General features: G+C 40.9%; 1 pseudogene; it reads right to left on the bottom strand.

Moving 5' to 3' along the window:
* Positions 1-9,077: 9,077 nt before the first annotated feature.
* Positions 9,078-9,631, bottom strand: LOC125347767 (annotated as a pseudogene).
* Between the last annotated feature and the right edge of the window lie 14,313 nt (positions 9,632-23,944).

Here is a 23,944-nt window from a genome sequence, read left to right on the forward strand (position 1 = left end):
GAGTGCTAGCCTTGAGCGGGAAGAAGCCAGGGACAGTGCTCAGGCCCTGAGTCCAAGGCCCAGGACTGGCCAAAAAAAAAAAAAAAAAAAAAGTTAATCAAAGCCGGGAAGTCCTAGAAGAATAGTTCGTAAGCATTCCTTTCTAATGCCCATGTCTGTCTACTGGGCAGGAAGTTGCCAGTCATCTGTGATAGTGGTTAGTAAGGGTAAGTGTCAAATGGGAGGATAGTTTAAAATCCCAATCCCCCGCATCTACTCAAAGCCCTGACTGGCAGTGCGAATTTTAAGCTGATACATCTGTTCAGGAAAAAGAGCTTGTAGACCTGAGATTGTGTCCTTATTGAGATCTGTTAAAGGTCTGCAAAGGTAATGTAGGCATTTTTTTTTTAGGTCATCAGAGATCAGTTCCCTAGCCAGTCAGGAAAAAGCTTTTACAAACTAGAATGTTAAAAGACTACACTGTGGTAGCCCAAAAAGAAGTCTGTATAGTTGAAAGTTAAAATGTTGAATGTAATTTCCAGTTTGGAGTAAAGCTCCTAATGGGCATCTGATCCTGCAGCCCCTTGGTAAAGTAGACTAAGGTTAAGGTTCCTGGCTAGGTAAGGTCAATGTCCCTGAGTCAGCCTGAAGAAGTTATAGAAGATGGATGATCTTCGCCCATCAGCCTCCCCTTTTAGGACCAAGAGACCAGAGTTGTTTTTGGGAAGAGGAGGCATGATAAACTAGAGGCATTGAAAACAGAGGTAACAGTATGCAGAGACTACATTTGTGAGAAATGGTTACAGGCCAAGCCTTCTATGTTGGCTTAAAAAAAAATCCAAGCCTTATTGGAAATATCTGATTTAAACTTATTGCCCTGGCAAAATGACACAAGGGCCATTGATTGCCTAAAGCTGTCTTGACTTTCAGTGTTTTGCCAGCCTACAAAAGCTAGTGTGCTTAAGAAGGAATCAGGAAAAATTTGACTAAAGTTAGGCTTTAGGTTAACTTAGGTTAAGCTTCTCTAGCCAGTCTATGGAGAAAGTTGCAGATAACCCAGCAGAAGGTGTGACATTCTACTGGAACCACTGGGAGCCACTGCTGCCTAACACCACGGCCCCTGCCCATTGCATTTGAGTGAGGATCAAGGAGAGTCTAACAGTCATCTGGAAGAATCTACATCTTCAGATGGGACTCTCATCACACGTAGCTGATTTCTGATTTGTGCAGGAAAGTGCTTTGGATCTGCTAAAACTTAAATTTTGGGGGGACATTCTTGAGTTGACTGGAGTTGACTGGAGTTAAGAAAATTGGATATTGTAAGAAATTTTCAAGCATACTGGCCTGCTGCTAAATTCAAAGCCTGTATGACAGGCTGGAGAATCACTTCCAGGCAATGCCTGGGGTGGGAGGTGTGTCCAAGAGTATTAAAATGTGTCCAGATGGATTAGGGTGTGACCTCAGAGAAGAGAGGGAGGTAACTGCCATCAGGTGTGCCAGGTACCATGGTAACTGGACAGAGATTTAAACTGCCGGGGGCATCTTCATGGAGCCCTCCTGGTGGTGGATCTTACAGATGCCACTGGCCAACCTTAAGCACTTGGAGGAACTGGAAACTGGAGAAATTCACTCTAGAATAGTTGGCTCATGATATAGAATATAGATATAGAATATAGAATATAGAATACAGATATAGAATAGTTGGCTCATGATAGTTGGCTCTGTTCTGGCTTCTTAGGAGCAGCAGTCCCATTGGACTGACGATTGCCCCATCTTTGTTTTCCCCAACAGCCTGTGGGTGGAGTCACAGTAAATTGCCTTGATGTAGTTGAGATAAACCAGAAAATGTAGACAGTTTAAAACTCTAGCAGCAAAGAAGGCCCAGGAAATGTAAAGAGGAAAGTTAGTATAGAAAGCCTTGGAGAAAGGGATAGAGAAATGGTTTCCTCTGGATAAGAAAGGGATTTAAAAAGTAAATTGTCACAGAATGTTCCAGTAAGTCACTGATGGTGTGAGGAAGTAGAAGATGGTGTGAGTTAGGATATGTTAAATTTTATAAGACACAGATTATAAAACTGTATAAGGAAAGACTTTAGAGAGAGAAAACAAAAAAGTTTCCTTTAGATTAAAAGGTTTTGGCATGTTAAAAGTGAGAAAGACAATCCCTAGAAAGTGAGTATGTGACAATTGGTATCAGTATGTCTTAAAATTAGAGCGTATAAGTAAAGTTGGTATGTAATCAAATTGGCTATAATATAAATAGGGTCAGAATTGGGGCTTTGGTGTAAAACTATGTTTATCTGTACCTGTATCTTCAGGGCTAATGGACTTGTGTGATGTCATCTAAATGTTATTCCTAACTTGCAATCGCATTTGTTATGAGCTTTTATCTCCCCCTCAGAGCCCTATAGCAAGTCCACCAAGAGATCTGGCTCAAGCTAAAGGCCCTTTATGAGACTGGACCTCCTTCTGAGCCACACCCACTACCAATTGAGTAAAGCGCCACCGACAACTTATGGTATTGCGGTACAATACCAATCTATCCCTACTGATTCTCAGTCAGAATCAAACTAATAAGCAAGGAGAACTACGATTGGTTCTTGAGTTACCTATCAGAAGGGGGGAATGAAGAGGGGAATGAAGAGTCAAAGTAAACCCCATTTTCAGGCAGCCCCCGTTTTGTTGTCTGTTTAAACTATGAGCAAACCTAGGGCAAGCTTATTAGGGCCCAGCCGGTCAAGAACTCTAACCGCCTGGGAATGTTTAACTCTAACCGCCCCCAGAATGCCTCGAGCCCTGAGCCAATCAGATTTGTACCTGTGTCCTGATCTTGCTTGCTTGGACACCTGATTGCTGTAACTTTGTGTTTTGCCTTTATAAGCCCTGTGCAATTGCAGCTCTAGGCTTCCTCCTAACCTCCGCTGTATTGGTGAGTAGGACAAGGCCTGGGCCACGGCCTGCTTGAATAAAGTCTTGCCTTGCTATTGCATTTCGGAATGTCTGAGTCTCGGTGGCCTTTTTGGTGGTCGTTTCGCGACTTGGCATAACACCCAGACCCTCCTGGCTTGGGAGTCCGAGATCTCTAAACTTACATTTTGAAGCATGAATCTCAGCACTCTAAGCTGAGTTTGAGCCTGCCCCATCATGCTGAGTTTGAGCCTGCCCCATCTTTTTGGGGGTACCCTCACCTCGGAACTCGATTGGCTTGGCCCACCGATAGTTTCACCTCGTACGTCCTCCTTGCCCCACATTGGGCGCCAGCTATCAGGGTTTTTAGCCTCCCCAGCTCTCCTGACCTGCGGGAGAGACAGGAAAACATGCCCCAACCAGATGAGCTAAGAAGAGGAAAGGGCAGTCAGACTGCCCACACCCAGCCCCCCTTTCGTCGGAGGACAAACAGACAGTTCAGGAGCCAAGTCAGCTCTAAGACTCTCTTTATTGGGGGAAGGGAGCCGCTCTTAAACGGGTCAGAGTGGCAGAAGGGGAGGTGTACGTGTACCTATGAGCTGTGAAGGGACGCCTGAGCTGTCCGTCAAGGGTGAAGGGCTGAGGGACCAATCCTAAGAGGTGGCCTAATTCTACATCACAGCTCACAGGACCACCTCCGGGTTCACCACCAGGCGCCATCTTGGCTACACGTGGCCCCACAGGCGTGCCCCACAAGGGAGTACAGTTGTGTTCAATCCTGTCTGGCTACATTAAACATTCTTAAGGGTACAGTTCACTGATATTACATATTACATAATTTTGCATGCCCATCTATCTACGGTAGTTTTCTGCTTCCCTGTGTGAAGCTGTATAATCATTGAATATGCAGCTGCTGTTCCTCTCTCTCCCAGTCTCCAGAACCATCATTCTTTTTGGTCTATGAATTTATTGATCCTTGGAAACTCACTAAGAGACATGATGCCATGGCTGTTTTTTTTGTAATGGGTGTATTTTATTTAGCTCATTGTATTCAAGGTTCATCCCTGTTGTAATATGTAGTAACATTTTCTTTTCATCACAGTTATCTCATGTTTTACGTGCTCCTATGTGTGGGAGAATTAATTTCTCTGACCAAGTGGAAGACTTAGCCTAGGCACAGTTACTTGGATGCCTCGCTAGCATACTAATAGGCCCTTGGGCCAGTAAGGAGTTTCTTTGTGTCTGTGGACCAAAGGGCGCCACTCCTTGTCAGGAGAAACTCCCCTTTCCCCATACAAAGTCTCCCTGAGGAGACTGGTTTGACCAGCTGCCTTTAGTGGTAGATTCTCAACATAAATAGGACAGCTTCTCCTTAGTAAATAGCAAAGTCTCCTCCCAAGAATTTAGGATAGTCTCTTCTCAGTAAATAGCAAACTCTCCTCCCAAGAATTTAGGATAGTCTCTTCTCAGTAATGAGCAAAGTTTCCTCCCAAGTATCCAGGGTAGTCTCTTCTAGATGAATGGAGTCCTGGTCAAAGTCCTGAGCAAACAATAGCTAGGAAATAGCTCAGCCTTAGATATGTAAACTCTCTTTGAAGCAGCAAACTTTTGTAGTGGATAAACTTCTGTATTAGCTTCTTTCCTCCCAGTAATGGCATTCCTCAATTTTTATAATCAGAATGGATCATATGCTATGTTAACCTTTACCCTTGAAGTTGTAAGTTGATTTCTAACCATATTTAAACCCTGGCCCTCCTGAAATAAAGTATTCATTGGTTCACTCGCCTTGCATCCCCTGTGTTCTGACAATGGTTGCAGTTACCCCGGTCCAACACCTATGTTTTGGTTGTGAGTAGTTGTTGTGAAGTGATTCTCCAAATATTTGTTTTAGTCCTTGCTTTTACTTTTGTTGAATACAAATCCAGAAAAAGAAGTGCTGGATCATATGCCTGTGGAATTCCATATTTAATTTTTTTTTTTTAGGATTTTCTATACCACCTTTGAATATTTTACATTCCTGGCAGAAATGAACCAAGGTTCACACTTCTTTCACATCCTTTCTGGCACTTATTAAATTTTAGAGGATTTGGGGGGGAGGGGTTTGTTCCACAATTTGACATACTAGCATGTATAAAGTAATTCATTTTGATTTTGATTTGAAATTTCTCATTACTAATGATATTGAATTTCTTTTGATATCTGAATCAAACATTTGTATACATCTTCTTTGGAAAAGGCTCTTCAATTGTTTTTCTTATTTTAACAACAGATTTTGTTTGGAAAGGTTTGTTGTAGGATTTTCTTTTATATCTTCTAATTCGTTCTGGTTGTTAATCTACTGAGAGATACATGAAAGGATTGATAGTGCATCTTGGCACAGGAGGTTTTAATTGTATGCACTTAATCTTGTTTGGTTTTGTAGCCCTCACTTTTGGTGTCATATCCAAGAAGTTATTGTGAAGTCTAATGTCATGTAGGTTCCTCTCCTCCTATATCCTGTTTTCTTCCTTTCCCTTTTCCTGTTTCCCTTCCAAATATTCTATTCTTTCTTCTTTTCTCCCTTTCCACACATCTTCTTTTCTCTGAGATGAAAACTTGCTGTCTTGCCACAATTGGTCTCTAACTTCGAATCTCATGTGATACACCTACCTCACACTCCACTGTGCCTTTCTTGTGCCAGCAATAGAGCATAAAAGTCTTTGGGCTCACAGCCAGTCAGCCTCCTCATTCACTGATGTCATTCTCACCTGAACCATGCCTCCAACCTGTTTATTAGCTAGCTAATTTGAGTTGTCTGCCTAGTCCAGGCCTCAGTGTCCTTTGTATTTGGGGTAGGATAACAGTCTTGAGCCAGAGCCCTAGGTTTTTTGTTTTGTTTTTTCTTTATGGAATATTTAACATTAACAGTTAATTGGATACTACCATAAATAGAACTTATTGTTATTGGTTTATGTAGAAATTAATATTCAGCCTCAACTATTTCATGTTTCAAGTTATACATTACATTTTATTTCTAATAATTATAAGTATTCTTCTAACTGTGGTACATCTTCACTAATCACATAGCTTAGGACAACACAATTCAATGGAAGAATATTTTTGTAATTAATTTAATTTATTGTTATTATAGAGGTTATATATAGAGGGATTACAATTCCATGAGTTAGGTAATGAGTACATTTCCTTTCATAAAGTGTCTTCTGTTCAGTCACGCTCACATTCCCTCCCTCCTGTCTTCACCCATGAACTGTACAGTTTATTTTCATTTCTATGCAGTGACCTCTACTGTTGTACTTTTTCCACACTATTTCCTTTGAGTTCTATGCCCTCCCTCCATCTTCCAGGAGATATACATGAGAATACACCATACATAAAGACAACATTTTCTTTTAATTTGAAAGGTGAAGTAAAAGAGTCTCTCTCTCTCTCTCTCTCTCTCTCTCTCTCTCTCTCTCTCTCTCTCTCTGTCTCTCTCTCTTTTGCCATTCATGGGGCTTGAACTCAGGGCCTGACCACTGTCCCTGGCTTCTTTTTTTCTCAAGGCTAGCACTGTACCAGTTGAGACACAGGGCCACTTCTGGCTTTATCTATATGTGTGGTTCTGTGGTGTCAAACCCAGGGCTTCATGTATGCCGGGCAAGTACTCTACCCCTAGGCCATATTCTAAGCCCCTGGAGTTTTACTATTAATTTCATTGTGTTTGTTTTGGTATAAATCATACAACCATGTTTTATTTACTACCTTTATGTTATGATGATGTCATCATGTGTATGTTTCTGCTGACATTTTTATTGTTGTTCTATCACTTATTAATAGGAATATTGCTCCTCCAACAGTATGGCATATTTACAGAAAAAACAAACATTAAAACCATGTCTTTGAAGACTTTGGTGTTGGCATGCAACTTTTACTATGGAGATATCTGATCTGTTGTTATTATCAATGGTCCGTATCAGTGGCCATACAGTTTGTGCGCAGGTTGATTTCCTTACATAGTATCTTTTTAATTTTTATGTTTTAATGTACAAAAAGAATATCCCAGCAACAGAACAAGCATTGACTTATTGACAATGAAGCACTACATAAATGAGTGCCCTGCCCACTCAGTAAATATGAATATAGCATAGGCATGAAAGGAGGTGGACGCTTCAGAATTAAATGTAAACCCTAAAGCTATCTATACAACATTCATATATGGCTTATTATCCAATAGCAATGTTTTCATACTGCTGCAAATGACATTAATATGTATTAGAAAGATGTTTTTGACTCAAGCATTAAACACCAACAAAAAATACTGAAGAGGTAGTTTCACCAATGCAAGGTGAGAAAAAGGCTTTACCTTGCTTCGGTTGTTTCCTCAAAAATCTACAACCATTTATTTTTGGTTCTAATTTTCTCCAGGATCAACAAGGAGGAGAGTGTTTGTAGAACCTGCCAATTTTACAGCTCACTAAGAACACATTCTCCTGAAGTGGACAACAGTGTTCTTGAAATAACAATTCCATAAATCAACTGGCAAGTTTTCATCATGGTCCTTTCTGTTCTTGATCTGAAATAGATTCTGACTTGATGGCAAGCTCTTCAGATTGGACCAGCAGTATTTAAGAAGTCACACTCTACTTCAACTCTTTTTTTTTTTTGGCCAGTCCTGGGCCCCGGACCCAGGGCCCGAGCACCGTCCCTGGCCTCCTCCCGCTCAAGGCCAGCACTCTGCCACCTGAGCCACAGCGCCGCCTCTGGCCGTTTTCTGTATATGTGGTGCTGGGGAATCGAACCTAGGGCCTCGTGTATCCGAGGCAGGCACTCTTGCCACTAGGCCATATCCCCACCCCCCTACTTCAACTCTTGATTCTCTGAATGATTTCATAAGAGTAACTGCTACCGTGACCCAAGAAGATTGTCAATTGACCTATTACTGAAAAGTAAGAAAATACTTTTAAGCTTAATTTTTTAAAAATGAAGTTGGAAATCGCACACTGAGTGTTATAGGTGACTACACATAATCTCTCGTAGTTTTGGTTGTGTTACATGAAGTCATCACATCATTGATTCAACGGGAGTTTGGGCTTCTGATGGCCAGATGTTTCTTACTGCTTTTTCTGCTTATGGGGAATATGAACTGAGGAAGATCTGTCAGCACTGAAACTCTGCCAATAGTCATTTAATTCTATATACAAACTAGCTTATCCTATCTTTACAACAAGAAATAAACCCACAACGATTTAAGAAAAAGAAAAAAACCCATTTGCATCTCGCAAAATTAGAACAGCTATTTACCAGATAATGGTTAGAATCACTAGAAACCAAGTGATATCCTATTAATCAGGTTTGACTCCTTATACACAAAATGCATAAATATACAGTAAATAGAGCTCTGCATGTAGCTCCAGAGGAATCTATGTACATATGAATGCTGCACTGAAACTGAGCAGGAATTCCCACAGCATATCCCCAGCTTAAAAAAAAAAGCCACTTTCATGGCAGGACAGTTTGAAAGTCACAGATGACAAGAACACTAAACGGTAACACTAAGCAGAGAGACACATACATTTTTTTTTTTTTTTTTGGCCAGTCCTGGGGCTTGGACTCAGGGCCTGAGCACTGTCCCTGGCTTCTTTTTACTCAAGGCTAGCACTCTGCCACTTGAGTCACAGTGCCACTTCTGGTCATTTTCTATATATGTGGTGCTGGGGAATTGAACCCAGGGCCTCATGTATACGGGGCAAGCACTCTTGCCACTAGGCCATATCCCCAGCCCCGAGACACATACATTTATCCTTGAAAAATGCATAAGGTGATAATGAAAGTCACAAGTGAATTGCGCTTTGCCTGCTGAGAAGCTTCTCTCTCATATGTAGGCACAAGTGCATTCTTCAGTGGTGGTCTACAGCCCCACACCTCCCATGTGTGTGTCACCATGCCAGGGATGGGTTCTCTCTGCACATGCTGAGCGAATTATAGTTTACACACTTAGACTGGCTTCTGTTGATTCCAGTCAATAAGTTCCTGCCTTCACAGGCTCCAGATTCAATTTGTAGCATAAATTACCCAGAGACCACACTTGGGACACTGCCCTTCACAAGGTACTAGAAGAGATACTGTTCAGAACAGCGTGAATGCTGCACACCAGTGTGCAGGAGTGGAGAGTAGCTTTGTGCACTTTTGCAAAACCTCAAATCCCCAATGATCTACCACGACGCCTGGCTAGCTCTATCGGTAGCTAAGAAGACACTGTGCTGCTCCTGAGCCCTTTCAATCAGCTTCCTCCTGTTCTTCCTGTTCCTCTTCTCCTTTGCCTTCCCTGTTCTCTTCCCTCCTGGACAGTGCCTCATGGCCATCTTGCATCTCCTGGACTCAGTGATGGTTGGGCATGGTATTATGTCTTTTGCAGGCTTTTTAACAATTTGCTGTGTTCTGGCCTCCAGACCCCACTTAAATCCACATGTGAGGTTATTCCTGCTGCAAGTTCCCCATTCACTCCAATGACCGACTTCACATCCTTCCACACATTCCATAGACTCATCTAATAGTGCGAAACCCTTGGACATTCATCAAAGCAATGGCCTCTGTGCAGATAAAAGCCTGCTTTGCACTTGGTACAGAAGTCTTTGCTAAAGCAAGAGTCACGGTTTTCTATTCTGCATCTTGCACATCTGTTCATATCTGGGGCATGGTGTTTGTAGTAGCCAGATGGGCAGGAATGCAGGCACTCTCCATACTGGTGCATCCCTTCTCTTAGAAGGAAGAAGAACAATTTCTGCTGACATCGGCTGCACACATTGTGCTTTGAGCAAGACAAGCAAACTTTGCAAATGGGATTTGATACATAGCTCGCTCGCAATAAATTCCAACTGTGCAAAAGTCAAGACTGCAGGATGAAGACCAACAGCCCTGAGCAGGTAGGTGCCCGTGCGCTGCTGCACATGTTCCCAGCGCGGGTAATTCAAGGGGGGAAAGGTGTGTGTGGTGTGGTTCATGTTGAAATCCCCTGGGATCCCTAACTGTGTCTAGTGGCTTAGACCTGAAAAGGTTAGATGAGCTGCCCTTACATATTATTTTGATTTGTATTTTTCATTCTTGATTTTTCCTTGTGGTACTTTTTTTTCTTTTGGTTCCCTGACCAGGAAGTGAAGATACTTTTGTGTTTATATGTTTAGGTCTTTTGATTTCTCTGTGTTTAGTGGATGTTTCTTTTTTTTTATTTTTTGGCCAGTCCTGGGGCTTGGACTCAGGGCCTGAGCACTGTCCCTGGCTTCTTTTTGATCAAGGCTAGCACTATGCCACTTGAGCCACAGCGCCACTTCTGACCATTTTCTATGTATGTGGTGCTTGGGAATTGAACCCAGGGCGTCATGTATACGAGGCAAGCACTCTTGCCACTAGGCCATATTCCCAGCCCTTTGACTGTTTTTTTTGTCTTTTCTTTTTTTGTCCTGGGAAATTGAACCCAGGATGTTGCACTTGCCACTGAGCTACATCCCAGCCCTGTGGATGTTTCTTTGTATAGCACATTCTTGAGGTAAGGTTTTTTTCTTTTGATAAAGTCAAACAGTGCCATCTATCTATCTATCTCAACTTGTATATTTATCTATGTATCTATACTATATTTATAGTACAATATTGATGTGATTTTATTTATGATGGCAGTTTTCTTATTATGTTTGTCTCATCTGATATTTCCTTTTTTGAATACTAGTAACCAGCACACATTTTAATTGAAAGTCATCACTAATTTAACCTACAAGCATTCTTCTGATATCTATTCTAATTTAAATCCTATGTAAAGTGTGATTATGTTTGTGGTCTTTTGGAAAGATACCCAAAAGTGTGGCTGCTGGGTCATAGGGGAGTTCTATGTTTAGCCTTCTGAGGAATCTCCATACCGCTTGACAGAGTGGCTGAACCAGTTTACATTCCCACCAACAATGAAGTAGGGTTCCCTTTTGGCCACATCCCCTCCAACAGTTGTTATTGTTAGTTTTCTTGATATTGGACATTCTTACGGGGGTGAGATGGAATCTCAATGTTGTTTTGATTTGCATTTCTTTTATGGCCAGTGATGTAGAGCACTTTTTCATATGTCTCTTGGCCATTCTCATTTCCTCATCAGAGAAGTCTCTTTTTAAGTCTTTAGCCCACCTGACGAGGGGGCTATTGGTTCTTTGTGGTTTTGTTTTGGATGAAGATAATTTTTTCAGTTCTGCATATATTTTATTTATTTATTTATTTATTATTTTATGTATGTATGTATTTATTTATTTATTTATTTTGGCCAGTCCTGGGCCTTGGACTCAGGGCCTGAGCACTGTCCCTGGCTTCCTTTTTTTTTTTTTTGGCCAGTCCTGGGCCTTGGACTCAGGGTCTGAGCACTGTCCCTGGCTTCTTCCCGCTCAAGGCTAGCACTCTGCCACTTGAGCCACAGCGCCGCTTCTGGCCGTTTTCTGTATATGTGGTGCTTGGGAATCGAACCTAGGGCCTCATGTATCCGAGGCAGGCACTCTTGCCACTAGGCTATATCCCCAGCCCCCTGGCTTCCTTTTGCTCAAGGCTAGCACTTTGCCACTTGAGCCACAGCGCCACTTCTGGCAGTTTTCTGTATATGTGGTGCTGGGGAATTGAACCCAGGGCCTCATGTATATGAGGCAAGCTCTCTTGCCACTAGGCCATATCCCCAGCCCCTGCATATATTTTAGATATGAGGCCTTTGTCCGTTGAATGGCCAGTAAAGATCTTCTCCCAGTCTGTGGGCTTTCTGTTTATCTTGCAACCTATGTCCAAACTGCAGATGCAGTTTGATGAAGTCCCATTTGTCTAACCTTTCTTTGATCTGTAGCCTTTCTGGGTCTTTGTTAAGAAAGTTCCGTCCTGTGCCAAGGAGCCCAAGTGTTTCTCCTACTCCTTCGATTAGTGTTTTCATGGTGTCTGTTTTGATTTCGAGGTCTTTGATCCATTTGGAATTGATTTTGGTGCAGGGTGATAATAAGGATCTAGTTTTAGTTGGTTGCATGTGTTGAACCAGCTTTGCCAGCACCATTTGTTAAAGAGGCTATCTTTCTTCCAGACTATTGTTTTGGCTCCTTTATCAAAGATTAAGTAGGCGTAGTTCTGTGGGTTCATTTCTGGGTCTTCAATTCTGTTCCATTGGTCTTCAGGCCTGTTCCGGTGCCAATACCAAGCTGTTTTTATTACTATAGCTTTATAATACAGCTTGAAGTTGGGTATTGTAATTCCTCCAGCACCATTCTTTCTGCTTAGGATTGTTTTTGCTATTCTAGGTCTTTTATTGTTCCATATGAATTTCTGGATTGCTTCCTCTATTTCATTAAAAAATGGTGTTGGGATATTAATGGGTATTGCATTGAATTTGTAGATAGCCTCTGGCAATATTGCCATTTTGATTATATTAATACTCCCAATCCACCAGCACAACAATGTTCATCGCAGCACAATTTGTCATAGCTAGAATCTGGAACCAACCCAGATGCCCCTCAGTAGAAGAATGGATCAGGAAAATGTGGTACATATACACAATGGAATTTTATGCCTCTATCAGAAAGAATGACATTGCCCCATTTGTAAGGAAATGGAAGGACTTGGAAAAAGTTATACTAAGTGAAGTGAGCCAGACCCAAAGAAACATGGACTCTATGGTCTCCCTTATAGGGAATAATTAGCACAGGTTTAGGCAAGTCACAGCAGAGGATCACAGGAGCCCAATAGCTATACCCTTACGAACACATAAGATGATGCTAAGTGAAATGAACTCCATATTATGGAAACAATTGTTATATCACAGTTGTAACTACTTTCAACGTGCCATATGTAACTGTAGCCTCTATTATTGATGATCTTCTTGTATCACCTTCCTGTGGTTGTACCTACACTTTCTCTGTAATCTTATCTGAGTATATTGGAAACCGTGTATACTGGTATTAGAACTAGGAAATTGAAAGGGAATACCAAAATTGAGAGACACAGGGTAAAAAAAGACAAACAACTACAAAAGCAATACTTGCAAAACTGTTTGGTATAAATGAACTGAACAACTCATGGGAAGGGAGGGAAAGGGGGAGAAGGGGGGGGAATGAGGGACGAGGTAACAAACAGTACAAGAAATGTATCCAATGCCTAATGTACGAAACTGTAACCTCTCTGTAATCAGTTTGATAATAAAAAAATATATAAAAAAATAAATCCTATGTAAAAAGTTGGTTTTTCCTTGTTGTTGTTGTTGTTGTTTGCCAGTCCTGGGTCTTGGACTCCAGTCTGGGGTGCTGTACCTGGGCTGCTTTGGCTCAAGACTAGCACTCTACCACTTGAGCCACAGTGCCGTATCTGGCTTTTTATGTTTATGTGGTACTGAGGAATTGAACCGAGGGCCTCATACATGCAAGGCAAGCCGTCTAATACTAACCCATCTTTCCCTGCCTCATATAATGTTTTTATACTGTAGTATTCATAGAAAACTGACAGTTTGAAGACTGCATACAAGTGTCATACTTTTTCAAGTATTTTGATGCCATGTTTGGTAGAATCTGTGGCATTCACAAATATGCAAGGGCTCATATATTTCTTTCAAAAGCCTATTATGTACTGGTTCTTATCTACACTGGTAGTTTGACTGTTTTGTTCATAAAGTAGTAACCACATATTTTATGAATAGAACAAAGACCATCCTTAGTCTGAAGCATGAAATTTCTGGAGATTTATACTTAATGTTGTCATGCCAGATTTGTAGCACCTGATAATTTTTATCTTGTTTCTATTGCTAGTACCAGAGAAATGTTCTGATGTATTGGGGAAACTGTATTTGTAATTGTCAAGTTAATATAGAGCTAATTATTTCTACTTAGATTTTTCTTTTTTCCACTGTATAGATATCCACTGTATAGATAATGGAACAAGCTCCAAACATTTTATGTAAGACAAAAGCATACATGTAGAAGAATAAAATTCCAGACTTGATCTTCTCATGACTCAGGGCTAATTACTTGATGAAAATGTGCCATTACAGAATCTGATGTCATTTGAAGATATAGCTATGGACTTCAGCTGGGAGGAGTGGCAGGACCTGGACATTGTTCAGAGGACCCTGTATAGGGATGTAATGCTGGAGCACTAGGGCAACCTGGTGTCCTTGGGTGATCAAAAGTCACATTAGCTCACAAGGTCAAGTGCTTTGTTTTTAGTCTATCTATGAATATTTATCAAAGTTGCAATGCTATTTAGGTATAGGATTCCAGTCCATCGCTAGAACTTATAGGCACAGGAAGGAACTTCCTGAATATAGTCCCAGGGGCACAACAAATAGGGGAGAGACTTGACAAATGGGACTACTACAAATTAAAAAGTTTCTGCACAGCTAAGGACATAGCCACCAAAATAGAAAGACAGCCAACCATATGGGAAAGGATCTTTACTAGCACAGCAACAGACAAAGGCCTAATATCCGTCATCTACAGAGAACTCAAAAAACGAAGCCCCTCCAAGCCCAATAAACCAATTAGGAAATGGGCAAAGGAGCTAAGGAGAGACTTCACAAGAGAAGAAATAAAAATGGCAAAGAAACATATGAGGAAATGTTCAACATCCCTGGCAGTAAAGGAAATGCAAATAAAAACAACCCCGAGATACCACCTCACTCCAGTTAGAATGGCCTATACTCTGAACTCAGGCAACAACAAATGCTGGAGGGGGTGCGGGGAAAGAGGAACCCTTCTCCATTGTTGGTGGGAGTGCAAATTAGTACAACCACTTTGGAGAACAGTATGGAGGTTTCTCAAAAAGCTCAATATAGACCTACCCTATGACCCAGCCATACCACTCCTAGGCGTCTATCCTAAACAGCAGGTGCCAAGATACCAAAAAGACATTTGTACTTCCATGTTTATTGTGGCACAATTCACAATAGCCAAAATATGGAAACAACCCAGATGCCCCTCCACAGATGAATGGATCCAAAAAATATGGTACCTATACACAATGGAATACTACATAGCGATTAGGAATGGTGAAATATTGTTATTCGCAGGGAAATGGTCAGAACTTGAACAAATAATGTTGAGCAAGACAAGCCTAGAACACAGAAAACAAAGGGGCATGATCTCCCTGATATATGACTGTTAAGAAAGGGAGACGGGGGGCTGGGGATATGGCCTAGTGGCAAGAGAGCTTGCCTCGTACACATGAGCCCCTGGGTTCGATTCCCCAGCACCACATATACAGAAAACGGCCAGAAGTGGCGCTGTGGCTCAAGTGGCAGAGTGCTAGCCTTGAGCAAAAGGAAGCCAGGGACAGTGCTCAGGCCCTGAGTCCAAGGCCCAGGGCTGGCCAAAAAAAAAAAAAGGGAGATGGAGAAACAGTAGAGACCAAAAAACAAAAAACTGCATGTCAAATGGTGTTTCCCACAGGATTGGGGCAGCGACCCAACATTATGTAACTAAAACCAAACAACTACTCAACATATAAAGGTCAAAAATTGACCTCTCAGTGGAATACAATAGCTCAAAAACTATGTATGTACATTCATATAAGACTACTATCGACATATTGTCTAATATCAACATTACATTTAAAGCCCTAGGTGAATTTTCTTGGGCTTGGCCACATGGATACTGTATATGTTCTTGATACATTGTGTATTGTATATATGTTTACCTGACCTAGAGAAGGGAAAGAAAAACAGGGCGTATGATATCACAAGAAATGTACACACTGCCCTACTATGTAACTGTACCCTTTTTGCACAACACCTTGTCAAAAAAATTTGTATTCAATTAATAAATAAATTAAATTTAAAAAAAGATTCCAGTCCATGTGAAGTGTCAACTTCTAAGAAAACCCTTACCTTGATGATAGTACTCCAGAGGCAATTTTATTCTCATTCTTCAAGAAGTCAAGGTAGCAGCAGTTTTCCAAAGGTTCTAAAATATGTTCTGTTAACAAGTGAATGTTCTGAAACTTGAGGTGATTGTTATAAAGTATGTATAATCTAGGTTAAAATGTATGTGACTGCTGAAGGTATGATCTGGGAATAACTAGAATAAATAGGGCATTTAAAATCCAAGGCTGGCACTGGGCATGCTTGTTCACACCTGTAAATCTACCTACCAAAATCTGAGGAAAGGGGTTTGAAGCCAGCCCAGGTAGACGAGTGCCCTTGAGACTCTCTTTCTCCAATTAACCAATCTAAAACCAGTAGAGAAACTGTTGTTAAAAGAGGAAGAACACTAGCCTTGAGCAAAGGAGCTCAGGTACCGTGCCCATGCCTTGAGTTCAAGCAGAAATCTAAGCTTGTATGTACCAGGAAAGTAAACTATTTAGGTGCAATCTTGTGTACCAGAATGTCTGAGATCATTACAGCAAGGATGACCCAGCCTGAGCAATGGTTCTGTAATTTTTTTTCCTGTTACATATACTTTTTGTTGTCAAAGTAATGTACAGAGGTGTTAATGAGTACATTTCTTATCGAACTTTTTACCTCCTTCATTTTTCTCCCCCCTCCCCCTCCTGTTTTCTCCTTACCCTCCCCTGAGATGTACAGTTGTTTTATAGCATATTGTCTTTTTTTTTTTTTTTGGCCAGCCCTGGGCCTTGGACTCAGGGCCTGAGCACTGTCCCTGGCTTCCTTTTGCTCAAGGCTGGCACTCTGCCACTTGAGCCACAGCGCCACTTCCGGCCAGTTTCTATATATGTTGTGCTGGGGAATCGAACCCAGGGCTTTATGTATACGAGCCAAGCACTCTTGCCACAAGGCCATATCCCCAGCCCCCAGCATATTGTCTTGTAAGTATTTCTGTTGCATTTGGTTCACCTTTTACCCTTCGTCTCTTCATTTTGGTGTTCCCCTTCCCTAGATCCGATAAACGTACATACCATACCCAGTGTATCAAAGTCAGTTACACTGACAGCTGGGGTAAAAGCCCAACTGGGCTCTGTCTCCAACATCACTGTGTAGGATGCATTCACTCATTCTTCTCAGAGGCTTCTTCCATTCATGGTTCTGCACTTTCCCCCAGCTTAACAATCAATTTGGGTTTAGAAACACAGTGCCCTATTAAGAAGAGACAGTGCATTGGTGAGGAAATGGAAAGACCTGGGAAAAAAATCATAGTAAGTGAAGTGAGCCAAGCCCAAAGAAACAAACTCTATTGTTTCACTCATTAGAAACTAATTAATTAGCCCTTGTCTAGGATAGTCCTAGTAGAGGAGCCCAATAGCTCAATAGCAATGTATATACGATCACATAAGATGATCCTAAGAGAAATGAACTACAAGCCTTTGAGAAGAATGAGTGAATGCATCCTACACAGTGATGTTGGAGACAGAGCCCAGTTCATCTTGAGCTGTACTGAGCAATAACATCCCTTATTTCTCTGAGTCCTGTATTTGGTAGAGGACTGTGAAATTTTTTTGTCTTAAAGAGTGGAGAATCAAGAATTTAGTGGAGACATACTGAATTCTGTGAGAATAGAGTTAAAGTTAGAAAATCTCTTTCTCTTTGTGATTCCCATTCTGAAACCCTGAAAAGATAATGAGAAATGTACAAGTCATGCCATTTCTGGGTGGTAGGATTATGCAGGTGTCAGGAAATAAAGAGGACACCAAGGCTGCTATCCTCCAAGAAGGAAAATAGCTTATCAATGGTTGTGGTATTCACAACCAAAGCTTTTTAGTCTAGCAGGAATGATTACCTAAGAGGTGATTTGGAATATCCTTTCTCATCAGTGGTTCTGAGGATCAGGAGTATCAGAAAAGGAATTTTGATGACACTTTCTCTAAGATGGGGAAAGAGGATTTTTAGATTCCTACATATACTTACATAATTCTTAGTCACAAGTTAATACTGAAGAAATGTACAGATAAATCCTTATAGTAACTATTACTGCTTAGGTGAAAGGCAAAGGGAATCTATAAAACCTTTGTGATCTATGAATCTAGAAATATTGTTGTTCCTAACATAATGGTTGAGAAGCAAAGCAGCACAAAATATAAATTATTTCAAGAAAATAAAACAGCAAATATTCTCTTATATTAAAATATATATTTATAATTCAAGGCATGCTAAGTTAAGATTGCAAGTACTTTAAAGTTATTCCTATAAGACTATAATTGTGTAATTTGAGTAAATATTTCCTCTGATTTAAAAAGAAAAATGTGGAACAGAAAAATGTTATTTTGAATTGGAAAATATTAGTATGAATTTCTTAGATAAATCATTAGGGAGAAAAGTATGTATTTCTCATACATCAATTCCTAGTGTTGATATTTTAAAATCTATAATAATTAGAATGGGAGGAAATGTCATAATTTTTACATTAGGAAATGATTGGATCTCATTCATATTTTTTTCTTGATTTTGATGAATCATTTTAGATGTCCAAGAAATGGATGACAGTACTGTATGTGGGAAAACATTTTACTTCAGACCTACAGTCAGTACACATCAGAAAAAACACACTGGAGACAGTCTTCTGTTCAAGGAGTGAATGTGAGAAATATTTCAGTAAGGAAATAGACCTTAGTAACCATCAGAGCAAATATCCAGAAGAGAAGTTTGATAAGTATAAAAAATGTGTAAAGGAAACTTATGCATGTAACAAATGTGGAGAGTCTTTTCCCAAGAAAGCATACCTTAGTGCTCACGAGAGAACACACAGAAGAGAGAAACCTTATGAATGCAACAAATATGTAAAGTCCTTCAGCTGGAAGACATTTTTAGTGTTCATCAGACAGCATACACAGGAAAGAAACTTTATGAATGCAAGCAATGTGGGAAGTCTTTCATCCACAGGTCAAGTCTAAGTAGTCATGAAAGAATTCACACAGGCGAGAAATCTTATCAATGTAACCAATGTGGAAAGTCCTATACCCAGAGCTCAAATCTAGTCATAAAAGAATTCACAGAGGTGAAAAACCATATGAATGTAACCAATGTGGAAAGTCTTTCATCTGGATATCCGGCCTTAGTATGCATCAGAGAATACATACAGGACAGAAGCCTTATGAATGTAACAAGTGTAGAAAGTCTTTCACCCTGAAGACACATCTTTGTGTTCATTAGAGAACATACACAGGAAAGAAACCTTCTGAATGTAACCAATGTGAAAAGTCTTTCATCTGGAAGGCAAAACTCAGTGAGCATTAGAGAACACACACAGGGAAGAAACCTTAGTAATGTAACCAGTGTGGAAAGGCTTACACACAGAAGACACTTCTTAATGCTCATCAGAGAACTCAAACAGGAGAGAAACCTTATGAATGTAAAAATGTGGAAAATCTTTCACCTGGAAGACGTATCTTAGTGTTCATCTGAGAACATACACACAGGAGAGAAACCTTATGAACGCAACATATGTGGAAAGTCCTTCACAGACAGTTCATCTCTAAAAAGACATAAGAGAATTCACAGGTGAAAAACTTTATGAACTTAACACATGGAGACAGTCACCCATCAGTCAGCACTCAACAAGCATAAGAGGAGTCATACAGATGAGAAACTATGAATAAAACCAATGTGAATAGACCTGCACCCAGAGGTCACACCTCAGCTAGCATAAGAGAATTCACCCAGGTGGAAACCCTTATGAATGTAACAAATGTAGAAAATCTATGAAGCACAAGTCATTCCTTGATGTGCATTAGTGAACACATCCAGAAGAAATCTTATGAATGTAACAAATGTGGAAAGTCAACCAGAAGTATTTGCCTTAGTAGGCATCAGAGAATACCCACAGAGGAGAAACCTTCTGAAAGTAAAAATGTGGGAAGGGGTTGGGAATAAGGCCTAGTGGAAGAGTGCTGCCTCCCATAATGAAGCCCTGGGTTCAATTACTCAGCACCACATATATAGCAAAAGTCAGAAATAGGGCTGGGAATATGGCTTAGCAGTAGAGTGCTCATCTTGCATGCATGAAGCCCTGGGTTCAATTACTCAGCACCACAAAAACAGAAAGGGCTGGAAGTGGATCTGTGATTCAAGTGGTAGAAGGCTAGCCTTGAGCAAAAAGGAAGCCAGGGACAGTGCTCAGGCCCTGAGTTCAAGCCCTAGAATTGGAAGAAAGGAAAAGAAAAGTCAGAAATGGTGCTGTGGCTTGAGTGGTAGAGTGATAGCCTTGAGCAAAAAGAGGTGGGGGACAGTGTTCAGTCCCTGAGTTCAATCCTCAGGACTGGCAAAACAACAGCAAACAAAAAAATGTGGAAATCGTTCACTCAGTAGACAAAACTTAGTGTTATGAATGTAACAGATGTGGAAAATCTTCCTACCAGAAGTGAAACCTCAATATGCATCAGAAACTGACTCCTCATTTACAGAGACCATTTTATGAATATAACATGCTGTCAGGAATTTTTCTAGATTGTTTTAAGTGAATGTGATTGAGCTTAAAATTTTTATTTAATGACGTGATGAATTGTGACTGATTCACTCTTATCCCATTCTGCTGAGTCAATTATAATAAAACACCACTGTAAATGATGTGGAAAGCATGTGTTTTTCTCCCTGTTCTGGTGGCCCAAGTGACAGTCTCAGGAAGATGACTATCTCTCTATCACCAGTACTCTCCCTTTGTCTAGCTCCCTGTAGATAATTGTTCCAAAACACAACTAAGAAATGATTTTGTTAAAATGAATTCTGGCAGCTATATAAAATTAAAAATATGGAAAAAGAGGAGGAACAAGAAGTGGAGATGCTTAGAGAAATTCAAAAGATGATAGAGACAAGTAGATAAATGTAGGACTGTAGTAGAAATCAGTAGGGGAAAACAGATGCAAAAAATTATTCTCTTGGCTTTCAAGTTACATAGGTACAAATATGGATTCTTCCTTTCAATGGCTTAGAGTTTCTTTAAAAAAGGTAGTTACTCAAAGTTTTATTTTAAATGGTATTATCTAATTATTCAGTACAAGTTTGTTTTGTTGGTAAGTAATTGTCCAAAGGGGTTACAATTCCATAAGTCAGATTATAAGAACAATGCTTCTTGACATTGTTGCCCCTCTTACCCCCATGTTATCCCTCCCCATTCCTATCCACCGCTTTCACAGTTTACTTTTATGTAGTGTACATTGCCCTTACTCCGGCCTCTTACCTCCACTCTTTGTTCTTCCTCTTGGGACAAGTATTCATTTTGATAAATACGACCTTACTTGTTTAAGGATTATGCCTTCGGCTTTCTCCCTTAACTATATTCCCTTTTACTAAGTTTGTTTGTGGGTAAATGCCTTGAACTCTGTGTATGTTACCATGCCTAATTGTATTTTAGGTCAGCTTCCATATATGAGAAAAAAAGTGCAATTTTTCTGTCTGATCTTGGCTTACTTAACATGATTTCTTCTAAGTCCAACCATTTTCCTCCAAATGACATGTTACTATGTTCTAGTAAATTTCCATTCTGCATGATAATCATATTTTCTTGATCCATTCTTCTATTTGAGCACATCTGGGCTATTTTCATAACTTGGTTATTGTGAATGGTGTAGCAGTGAACATGAATGTGCAAGTGTCTTTCCCATATCCTGATTTGTAATGGTCTGGACAGATGCCAAAGAGTGGTATGTCTAGATGAAAAGTAGATTCTAGCTGGGTGCCAGTGATTCATGCCTTTAATCCTAGGTACTCCAGAGGCTGAGATCTGAGGATCATGGTTTAAAGCCAGCTCTGTCAAGAAAGGCTGTGAGATCCTTATCTCCAATAAACTACTCAGAAAAGGCTGGAAGTTGGACTATGGCTCAAGTGGTAGTGAATCTTTAAAAAGTTGCTAAATATACCAACAATTTCTCAATGAATTATCATGTTTATGGCCTATGACTGGACCTAAGAATCCTGATGTGATCCAGAGAGTTATAAACTACAGTAACCTGCATAAATGAATAAACTGTGCTGTATGAAGCAGAAGGTAAGAACCTTGGTTAAATGCAGTAAAATGAATAAACAAATAACATTTCTGTAGCAACCTCAGTTACAGAACTTGGCCTTGGGTTCAAGCACCAGGACCAGTATTAAAAAAAAAGAAATAAAAAGAAGAAAGAAAGAAAAGCAAGCAGGCAAGGAAGAAAGAGAACGTGAGGTAGGCAAAGGTCAGAACCTAAATCATAACCAGATATGGACTGGGGTTACTTACACATTAGAAGAAGATTTTATATACCACTGTCTAACACTCTGTCAAGATACTTATTATAGTTATCTTAAACTTAAACAGAAAAGGGAACTGAATCTTTTCACCTCCACAGTTGTCTCACCAATTTACCTTACCTTTGTAGAAAGCACCTCAAGTGAGAACTCAAAGAAGCTTTTCTGGAGTGCTTCATTAGGGGATAGTGGCTGTTTCGGTGTCCTGGAAAGCACATAATAAGAAAACCAGGCATTTCCATGTGGAGTAGAGGCTAAGTGAATGTGTTGGCAGCTTTAAAATTGAGGGCTTGCATTTCTCCACAATGCGGTGGACAAAGACTGGTGTTACAAAACTAGCTTTAAGGGGCTGGGAATATGGCCTAGTGGCAAGAGCGCTTGCCTTGTATACATGAGGCCCTGGGTTCAATTCCTCAGCACCACATATACAGAAAATGGCCAGAAGTGGTGCTGTGGCTCAAGTGGCAGAGTGCTAGCCTTGAGCAAAAAAAAAAAGCCAGGGACAGTGCTCAGGCCCTGAGTTGACGGCCCAGGACTGGTCAAAAACAAAAACAAAACAACAACAACAAAAAAAACTAGCTTTAAATATTCTTTATATTTTATTTTTAGAAAGTTCATACTTTGTAGCAAAGGCTGGCCTCAAATTCCTGGTCTTCCTGTTTTAGTCTCCCCATAGAGTTGGGATTTACATGAATGAGACACCCAGGCTCCTGGAGGATGATTTTGACCATACAGCAGGCAAGGCAGGAACTAGAGATGTGGGGCAAAGGAGGGAGGGGCTGGGATTAAGATGGTAGGGAGCAAAGTGAAGAAGGGGAGTGTTGAGAGAAGAGGGTCGAGGAGGTGTAGCTAAGCCAGGAGAAGCAAGATGAAGATGTGAGTGGGCCAGAGGAAGACAGAAGAAGAGGGAGGATGAAGATAGGAAAAGGTGGTGAAGACAAGATGACCAGGTGAAGGGAGGAAGGATGAGACAAATTGCTGGAATGTGCAGTGAAAATGGGAGAGGGAAGCGGGCATAGCAAAGACTGAGAGGCAACTTGACGACAAGAGGGTACAGGGTAAGACAGGAGAAGTATGATGGAGATGAGAGGGCAGGGTGAAAATTGAGAGGCTAGGTTGAGACAAAAGGGGTGGGATGATGATATGAAGTGGGGAGTGAAGACAGGGCTGAGCCAGAACACCAGAAGTTAAGCTCCAGTTCATCCAGCAGGTAGGTTTATCAGGAGGGGGTAAGAGGGGAAGAGTAAAAAGGGAGGGGAGGGACAGGGGCAGGGAGAAGTGAAGGAGAGAAGGAGGCTTTAGGTAAGAAGAGGAACTGGGGAGAGAACTATTGGAATTGTCACTATTAATTCAAGAAAAGGAGATGTGAGCAGGCATGGGACTTGCAAGGGCGGCAACCCTGATGCCATTTTCAGGAGGGCTTACTCATTGGGCAGAGCCCACTGGGCAAGGGCCTTGGAATACTCTGAATCTCTCCTTACTAAGCCTCACCATGCTGCCATCCTTACCTGCTGGTCAGTGGACTCGCAGGGCTATTGCACAAGCCTCCCAACACAGTATGGCTGAGGCTCCAAGCCCAGGACCTGATGAGCCAAAGTACACAACACCCGCATCTATGCCCATGCCAACCTGTGGCTGGCCATCAGGCACAGACACCATATCAATGGGCAGGACTCCCAGCGATGATGAAGTATACAATGGCCACTCTTGCCCATTGATGCGGTCTGCTGGAATCTGGGTTGAAGTTGAATTGTAGGAAAGAGGAGGTGGTAAGCTCTCAAAGAATTCTTAGGCATTCAAGATTTAAAGCTGAGGTAGGACATGGTAGTGCACAGCTGCCATGATGATCCCGAGTTCTACACTAGTCTGGGATACATAGCAAGAACCTGTCCTTATATGAATAAAATAAGAGAATGAGTGAGCCAGGGT

This window comes from Perognathus longimembris, chromosome 3 (assembly GCF_023159225.1).
Source record: "Perognathus longimembris pacificus isolate PPM17 chromosome 3, ASM2315922v1, whole genome shotgun sequence".
Classification (NCBI taxonomy): Eukaryota; Metazoa; Chordata; class Mammalia; order Rodentia; family Heteromyidae; genus Perognathus; species Perognathus longimembris.